Source organism: Trichechus manatus, unplaced genomic scaffold (assembly GCF_000243295.1).
Source record: "Trichechus manatus latirostris isolate Lorelei unplaced genomic scaffold, TriManLat1.0 scaffold00147, whole genome shotgun sequence".
In the NCBI taxonomy this organism is placed as follows: Eukaryota; Metazoa; Chordata; class Mammalia; order Sirenia; family Trichechidae; genus Trichechus; species Trichechus manatus.
Genome location: NW_004444083.1, coordinates 864,444 through 874,488, shown reverse-complemented (window position 1 = coordinate 874,488; position 10,045 = coordinate 864,444).

Below are 10,045 nucleotides of genomic sequence, written 5' to 3'. Positions count from 1 at the left end.
TGGTATACCATAATTTTTCAACTTGCCCCTTAGTGATGGAGAGCCAGGATGTCTCGGTTTGAGGCCATCGCTAACCACATTCACACGCATCTCCTCTCTCTTTGACTGAGCCCGAAGGACACTTGGGTGATTAGCAAGCTCACCTGGGCCTCATACCAAGCTCGCTATTCCTCCAAGCAAGACAAGGTAGTGAACTGTTTCCCAGGATAAAAATCATTGAGCCAAGGTCCACAGCACACAGGAGCATAACCCCTGTGCAGGGCTTTGAACCTGTTCATTCCAGTTTGACTCCCTGCTAAGAATTTGCATTTCCACCGCAGATGTACTAAACCAGAATCTACACTCTGACAAGATCCCCAGGTGATTCTTAGGTATAATGCAAATTCTCAACAGGGGGGTCGAATCACAACGAATCAGTTCAAAGCCTTGCTCCTGTGATTCTCCAACCTGTGTGCGTGCCCACAGGAAATTTTGGTGTGGTGCCAGGGGGCCCCTGACATTGTGGGATACACAGAGTTCAACTTCTTGGGTCATCCATTTTACCTGAATATTATGGAGAGTATTCTTTCTTTTGATATTAAAACACACATAATAAAGAACAAAACACCAAAATTCACAGGGACTTTTTTTCTCTTTACATTAGTCTGGACTTTTAAAAAAATGTTTTTATTGTACTTTAGATGAAGGTTTACAGAGCAAACTAGTTTCTCATTAAACAATTAATACACACACTGTTTTGTGACATGGGTTGCCAACCCCACCGCATGTCAACACTCTCCCCTTCTCGGTTCCCTATTGCCAGCTCTCCTGTCCCCTCCTGCCTTCTCGTCCTTGCTCCTGGGCTGGCGCGCTCCTTTAGTCTCATTTTGTTTCATGGGCCTGTCTAATCTTCAGCTGAAGGGTGAACCTCAGGTTTGGCTTCGTTATTGAGCTATAAGGGTGTCCGGGGACCATACTCTTGGGGTTTCTCCGATAAGTCTGGTCTTTTTGTTTTTTTTCTTTTGTGAGACACAGGAATTTTTAAAGATTAAATTACGAAAGCTCAAAAATGTTCTCTTGCTTGTGCCTGTTGCTTTTGATCCTCTGGGACACAGCTTATGCCTCTGTGCACTTAGGAACAGTTTAGTGGATAAGGTTGAGGATCAGGCCACACCCTCATCTACAGATGAGGAAACTGGAGCTCAGGGTGGTTGTTGGCCCCAAGATATCTGATGAATTAAAGTAGATCATTAAGGGGGTCTAGATCATTAAGAAGAAAAAGCTTCCCAAAGCTAAAAAGAGCTCAGAAATGATTGCTTCACCCCAGTGGTTTGCAACCCTTGCTGCATGTTAAATCAGTGGAGAAGCTTTGAGACGCTCCAATGTCCAGGCCCAGAGAAAGTCAATTAAATTAGAAGTTCTGGAGGTGGGACTCAGGCATCAGTATTCTCTGACACCCCAGGTGATTCCAGCGTGGAGCCCAGGGTTGCCTGATTTCGCAAACACAAGTACACAACGCCCAATGAAACTTTTGAATTTCAGATAGCAACTGTTATGAATTGATTTGTGTCCTCCAAAAATGTACATTAAATTCCTGGCCCTTATGTTTGTGGATGTAACCCTGTTTGGAAATGAAGGTTTCTTTTGCTATGATAATGAAGTCATACTAGTGTAGCAAACCCATTTCTTCGAGTCAATTTCGACCCTATAGGACAGAGTAGAACTGCCTCGTAGGATTTCCAAGGATAGGCGGGTGGATTTGAACTGCAGACCTTCTGGTTAGCAGCCAAGCTCTTAACCACTTTGCTACCATGGCTCCTTAAACCTAATCACTTCCAAGTTTAACAAGACCAGAATAGACACAGAGACATCCACACAGAGGAAGACAGATGCCGTCTAAGGATCATCTATACGCCAAGGAACACCAAGGAGCCCCAAGGAACCAAGGAACACCCAGGGCTATCGACAAGGAAGGAGTCAAAATGACCAATATCCTGATTTGGACATTAAGCCTCCTGAACTATGAGAAAATAAATTCCTGTTCTTTAAATGCACCCACTTGTGGTATTTGTGTTACAGCAGCACTCGGTAACTGAGACTACAAGGAATAAATATTTTAGTACAAGTATGTCCCAAAGGGAGCCCTGGTGACACAGTAGTTAAGCGCTGTGGCGAGCTGCAACTGCTAACCAAAAGGCTGGCCGTTCGAATCACCCACTGCTACTTGGAAACCCTATGGGGCAGTTCTACTTTGTCCTACAGGGTGCTGTGAGTAGGAGTTGACTTGACGGCAATGGGTTTGGTTTTCCGGGTTGATCTGCTGCTGTGTGCAGTTTCCAGCTTGCCAGAACAGCTTTTCATCTGGCCACACATACATACACACAGAGTAAATAGCTGATCCCCGGACCAGACCCTGACAAGGGCTGAAATGCTCCCAGTGGGGCCAAGTCCCTTCCCATAAACATTGATTTCCTTCGCTCAGGGGCCATCAGCAACTTGTGATTTCACGTGCAATGCCCTTCTTCACACCAGCTTCTTGTCTCCCCAGTCAGGGGGAATGGGGGACTGGGAACCCTTTCTCCCTTTGCTGAAGTCTCTTGGGATTATAAATGCAACCAAACCAGAATGAAACAAAATAACCAGAATCCTATTCAGGAGCATAATCGCTGAAAGGATAGCAAGAGAAAGGCCAGGCCTGGGGCCCAGCTGTTTGCTTCCTGTGACGGCCAGTCCTGGGGACCAAGCGAAGTTCTGACAAGTAGCTGGGAGAAATTCCTTGGACCAGCAGCCTCCATCTGGTAACTTATTGCAGCTACGGCCATGCAAGATTTGTCTAAGGAAGTCATGCCATAGGCCTGACCTCCCAGACCTTAAGAACCTCTGGAGTCATCTGTGATTTGTAAGCTACAAACTTATAACCAGGAATGACCCCATGAGCTGCCCCGTTTGTAAAAGTGCTGATGTCCTTGTGGAAACCTTGCTGGTGTAGTGGTTAAGAGCTACAGCTGCTAACCAAAAGGTCAGCAGTTCGAATCCACCGGGCACTCCTTGGAAACCCTATGAGGCAGGTCTACTCTGTCCTCTAGGGTCACTATGAGTCGGAATTGACTTGATGGCAACCAATTTGGCCTGACATCCTTGTAACCTGATCCCACAGATTCACCAGCAGAGGGCCCTTCCCAGCCCAGACTTTCCTATTTCGTTCCCAGTTGCCTATGGTTTCAGATTCATAAATGGTACCCGTGGAAAACCAAGGTGGGCTCAGCTCTGCAACATTCAAACCAAAACCAACTACCTTCCAAACAGGCCCTCAATCCAAGACAAACAACTTGTGGGCAAGGGGAGAAAAAAGTGATGACTGGGATCTTTGAAAGAACACAAGCAGAGGAAGTGGGAAGGAATGCCGGCTTTCACTCTGCCCGGCGTCCCAGCCACCCAGCCCAGCTCAGGGAGTGAGCTGGCTGCCTTGTCACCCAGCTCTCTAGTCTGCATTCAGAGAGCTCAACCCCTCACCAGACACACAACCGAAGTGCTGTTGTCTTGCCTCCTGCTGGAGCTCCAGAAGGCCCCGGCCAGGATACCCCCGGAGTCTTGCTCCACACGTGATCAATTGCAGCCCAGATAACTCTTGACAGTACTTGCTGCCTCTGTGGTTAAGACTATGAAATCCTGTTTCTTTGCTAATGCCCCCTATGAACCCTGAAAGTCACAAAATCCTTCCTGGGGCAAAGGGTCCATTTCACCGGGCTGTCTGAACTCCCTGGCGGCTCTCAGTGGCCACAGTGACTCAGGTGGCAGCTGGCCACCCACAGGCCGCCATGGGCGAGGACACCATCTGACTACCAGGCACAGTGTGCATGGGACCAGGCTGCCCTGGCCCTGGTGCTTGTGGAAGTCCAAGGAGACAAGGGCCTGAGCACCAATTCTTCTCTTCCTCCACTTGTTACTCAAGGGCTCTCTCACCCAACATTTCTTGAGCTCCTGATATATACTGAATGCTCTAATAAAGCAAAGACAGTCCTTTGATGACTAAGGTGCGTCTGACCCAAGCCATGGTCTTTTTCATCACCTCATATACGTGCAGAAGTTGAAGAGTGAAAAAGGAAGACAGAAGAATCAATGTGTTCAAACTGCAGTGTTGGCAAAAAGTACTGAATATACTACGGACTGTCAAAAGAATGAACAAATCATCTTAGAAGAACTACAACCAGGATGTTCCTTAGAAGCGAGGATGAATTTGTCATCAGGAAAGGCCAAATGCTAGAAAAAGACTTTATGTTTGGTAAAGTACAGGGTCAGTGACAATGAGTGAAACCCTCAGTGAGATGGATTAAGACAATGGCCAAAACAATGGGCCCAAACATACCAATGATCATGGAGATGGCACAGGACCGGACAACACTTTGTTCTGTTATACATAAGGTCACCATGGTTGGAGCCAGCTCCATCGCAACTGACAACAACTTGGTGGACGATGAGAGTACCAAATGGATAGGACAGCATCTCTGCCCTCAAAAACCTCAGTTCACTGAGGGGAAGAGATAAACTTAGAACAAGGCATGGGGAGAACAGTGAAGGCCACCTGGAGGGTGTGGTGCCTGCAGAGAGACTAAAGGATGCGTTTGGCAGCTGAGGAGCTGGACCAGGCGTCGAGATTACAATAGCAGGAGTGCCAAGAGTAATTTCATTAAAGAACCTCCATACACTTGCCTAGCAAGGCCACATCTACTGCTCTAGCCAAGAGAAATAGTGAAACCATCAAAGATTCATGTACAGCTAACAGTGAAAAGTAATAAATCCCTTGAATGTCCAGCAATAAACATAGGATTAAAAATTTGGAGAGTAGGCATTCAGTAGTCTACTATGTAGCATTCATTCATTTATTCAACAAATATCCATTGAGTTCCCACGCTGCGTTGGCTGCTGGGAACACAGGTATGAGCAAAACAGAGGAAGACCTCGCCTTCCCCGAGCCTACAGAGTATTGGGAGATATTCTCAGCCTTCAGGAAGGAGGAAGCGTTGTCCTGAAAATAAGAGCAAAAAGATGCTTCTTTGTTTTTTTTTTTCACTCTGGGCAAAGGCTAAGACTGGAGTACAATGTCTTCCATCCCCTTTTATTTAATGAGTAGCTTAAAAGCAGCTCCACTTTCAGATCATGGCTCAGAGCAACCAAGCCCAGTGGAGTCTTCAGGGAGTCTGATTGCCAGATATCCTCCTATATCCTAATGCCTGCACATTGCTCAGCTAGCTTGGAATCACACAACAGACACCCCAAAAGTCTGGTGGAGGGCAAACCCAGACCAGCAGTCTTGTTGCTGCCGATTCCCCTTGGTCCATTTCCTGGCCACAGAAGGATCTGGAATTACTTATTTCAGTCTGAGAGCATTTTGCACAGAAAAATAGAACTTTTTTAAGTATAAATACATGAAATACACAATTTATAGATTAAAACTCTTGGGCCCTCGGAAGCTGGGAGATGGGAGATATTTTCAGTCACAACTAGATTTAAATGTGAAGCAGTGCTGAAGAAATTCTCCATCTGGTTGCACCTAATCTTTGGCATTTACAAGCTCTCTACAGGAGACAGAAGACCTGGAGAATGCAGTGAATGCCCAGGTCCCCAAAGGTAAGTCCTTCAGCATGGATCCCTGGGCCTTTCCTTTTGATGACTAGGGCTTATGTACAACAGTCAAGTCTGGAGCAGAAATAACCTGCAATCATTGGTTTTATCACCCTCTCCTTCAAGGTGGACGCCTTCCTACCTTTGAGCTGACCCGAGGGCCCTTCTCATGAGCAGGCCCAGCCTGAGGCACCCAGAAAGTGGTGTTCGGCTCTTCTGCATTCTACACTCTCCACTCACTTCCTACCTTCAGGTACCCAAAGCCTTCACACCGCCTCTCCCCACTGCACTTCCTTGAAGACAATCAACCTAAATCAATATATTCACCCTAAGTAGTTAGACCACCACTCATCTGTCGGTTTGTTGTACTGTGGTGGCTTGCGTGTGGCTACGAACCTGGAAGCTATACCACTGGTATTTGAAATACCAGCAGGGTCACCCGTGATGGACAGGTTTCAGCAGTGTTTCCAGACTAAGAGAGACTAGGAAGAAAGGTCTGGCAATCTATTTCAAAAAGTTAGTCCGTGAAAACCCTATGGATCATAGCATTGTCTAAGACTTTGATTCCTTTACCTTGAATGTGTCTTCAGGAGGAAACAACCGCTGGAGCAGGACATCATGTTCTGTAAAGTGGAGGGTCAGAGAAGGCGAGGGAAACTCTTCATAAGATGGGTTGATACAATGGCTGCAACAATGGGCTCAAACGTACCAAGGATTATGAAGATGGTGCAGGACCAGGCAACGTTTGGTTCTACATGAAGCTGCCATGAGTTGGAGCCAACTCAAGGGTGACTAACAACAACACAATAACAAGCTGCTAGAACATGTCCCAAAGCTTAGCCCAGAGCAGGTCCACAACACATGTTTACTGAATCAGAATCTCCAGCCAGGGAGGCCTGGGAGCCTGCTATTTTCCCAAGAACTCCAGTGAATCCTATAATCAGGCAAGCTCGGGAAGTTTACTGCAAACAAAAGCATTTAGAACAATGGAGATATAAGAATTGAGGAAGCTAGCATTCGGGGACTGGGGAGCGTTTACTGCTGCTCTTCAAGCATCAGTAAGAGTGTGATGTGATGGAGGAGGCATGGGAGGGAGTGTGAAAGGACAGCCATCAACAAATTATGGATGAGTGGGACAAAGAAGAAAGCTGGAGTGTCCACCCAGTAGAAGCGTACAGTCTAGCTGTGTAGGCACATAAACGGAAGAGAAGACCCTTGGAAATGAGGTCTTTTCTCCTAAGGAGAAAAGGGCTGGCAATTAGTCCTGTCTGCATTAAGAGGTGATTGCCTTCAAGGGAAGCACCATGAGGCTTGGAGTGGAGATCACCAATCCCTGATGGAGAGGATCCAAATATGTGTAGCCTTTGAACAAAAGTTGATAGTACCAAACCCAGGAAATGAGAACTTGAAAAGAAATCATCCCACATGTATATTAAATATCTACTTCACTGCAGTGTCTCAGGATTACCTACTACATCCAGAATAACCAACGGCTCTTTTAAAGCTGTTTAGAGCACAGTTCTTATTCTATTAGGTAATTATTTCTCATTGCTAGCCCTGGAGCCTATTTGAGGATTACAGCATATCTGTTTGTAGCACACCTTAAAATGTACTTCAAGAGCAAAGCACATGAGCCATGCCTCCTTGCTGCCTGACTTGAGGAATGCTTCCTGCACTTAATCCCCTGTGTTCACAGCTGAGCACTCATGAGTCTTCGATAAATTGAGTCGTACTAACATTCTGAGGCCCATTCTTGAGCTCTCTAAACACCACCGCTGTCTTCTGGGCACACAGCTGACATCCGGATTGCCAATGAAGAAGGGTGCTCTTTAGGAATAGCAGTGACTTACTATTTATGAGTGTTTTCAGTGTGTCAGGACATGTGCTGTTAGTCCTTCCTGTTCCTGAACACACTTTCTGTTTGTTTAGTAGCACTGGTGTCCAATAGCCTGGGGACAGTCATCTTCTGCTCTTCCTGGGTCTTACTCAGCTGATTTGTGAAGTGAGGGTTTCAAGATCATTTCCAAACTCTCTTCCCTTCTCAACTACTTGAAGTCTAAATCAGTATGAGAATCTTGACTATCGCTCTAAAAGTGCCTTCTTCATACTCACCCCCCTAGGGTCAGCAGCCAGGAGCAGTCCAGGGGGACACTGAGAAGTTTACGGCAAGGAGCCAGCACCCACCTGCTCCAGGGCAGCCTCACGCCCCAGCACAAAGATCAGAGCCAATCCTCAGTCTTCATCTTCTGAACTGAGTGCAGGCGTGTCCATGCCCCGACTCCTGTCCAGAGAAGCAGACACAGCCTCCTTCATGAAACTCACGATGCTCATATAAGGGCCACCCTCTTGTGAGGATATCCAGGATCGTGAGAGATTTCTGGTCCATCTACTATCTTGCCACTCCTTGCCTTCCCTAACAAAGATGAAAATCTGTGAGAGAAGGGCTTACTGGCACATAAAACCAAAACCAAACCCATTACCATAGAGTTGATTTGACTCGTAGTGACTCTACAGGACAGAGCAGAACTGCCTCATAGGAATTCCAGGCTGTAATCTTTATGGAAGCAGATGGTCAAGTCTTTTCTCTGGCGGAGCTGCTTTTGGGTTCAAATTGCCAACCTTTCAGTTAGCAGCTGAGTGCTTAACCACTGTACCATCAGGGCTCCTTACTGGCACACAGTAGGCATTTAATAAATATGTGCTGAACGAATGAGGAATGGATGGATGGATGGATGGATGGATAGATGGATGGATGGATGAATGGATGGATGGATGGTGATTATGAGCCACAGCTCCAGAGGTAAATTAGTTCCATATCTTAAAAACTGTGAGACCTTGGGAAGCTGTTGAAACTTTCTAGGACTTAGTTTCCTTACCTAAAAAATGACAGTAATAAAGGTTCCTAGTCTATAAAATTGTTGTGAGGATTAAAGGAGATCATTTGCATAAATTGCTTGGCACTTTGCCCAGCACATAGTTAGCTTTAATTTTTTTTTTAATTGGAATAGTGAATGAGAGTCATTGCAAAAAACAAAACAAAACCTTTAATCTCTCTAAATCATAAAAAAGTAAAACATCCAGACTGCTGGCTCCACCAATGGGTCAAGAGAAGGCGTTTGAAAAGAGCCGCCTGTACAATACTATTAAAGACAGAATTATGTCCCCCCAAAATGTTGTTAGGTGCTGTTGAGAATGTTCCGACTCATAGCGACCCTATGTACAATAGAATGAAACACTTCCCAGCCTTGTGCCATCCTCACAATCATTGCTATGCTCAAGCTCATTGTTTTAACCACTGTGTCAATCCATCTTGTTGAGGGTCTTCCTCTCTTTCACTGACCCTCTACCTTAACAAGCATGATGTCCTTCTCCAGGGACTGGTAGCTCCTGATCACATGTCCAAAGTATGTGAGTTGAAGTCTCACCATCCTTGCTTCTAAGGTGCATTCTGGCTGCATTTCTTCTAAGACAAGCTTGTTGGTTCTTCTGGCTGTTGTTGTTGTTAGGTGCTGTCGAGTCAGTTCCAACTCATAGCGACCCTGTGTACAACAGAACAAAACACAGCCTGGTCCTTCTCTAGGGGCTAGTCTCTCCCAATAACATATCCAAAGTACGTGAGATGAAGTTCTTCTGGTAGTCCATGGTATATTCAATATTCTTCACCAATACCATGATTCAAAGGCATCATTTCTTCTTCAGTATTCCGTATTCCTTGTCCAGCTTTTGCATGCTTATGAGGTAATAGAAAATACCACAGCTTAGGTCAGATGCACCTTTGTCCTCAAGGTGACATCTTTGCTTTGTAACACTTCAAAGAGGTCTCTTGAAGCAGATTTGCCTAATGAAATACGTTGTTTGATTTCTTGACTGCAACTTCCATGGGTGTTGACTGTGGATCCAAGTAAAATGAAATCCTTGACAACTTCAGCTCTGTTTATCGTGATGTTGCTTATTGGTCCAGTATTTTTGTTTTCTTTATGTTGAGGTACAATCCATACTGAAGGCTTAGTCTTTGATCTTCATCAGTAAGTGCTTCAAGTCCTCTTCCCTTTAGCAAGCAAGGTTGTGTCATCTGCATATTATAGGTTATTAATCAGTCTTCCTCTAATCCTGATGCTGCTTTCTTCTTCATATAGTCCAGCTTCTCAGAATATTTGCTCAGCATACGGATTGAATAAGTATGGTAAAAGGATACAACCCTGACACACACCTCTTCTGATTTTAAACCATGCAGTACCCAATTTTTCTTTTTGAATGACTGCCTCTTGGCCTATGTACAGATTCTGCGTGCGCACAATTAATTGTTCTGGAATTCCCATTCTTTATAATGTTATCCATAATTTGTGAGGATCAGTACAGTCAAATGCCTTTGCATAGTCAATAAAACACAGGTAAACATCTTTCTGGTATTCTCTGCTTTCAGCCAGGATCCATCTGACATCAG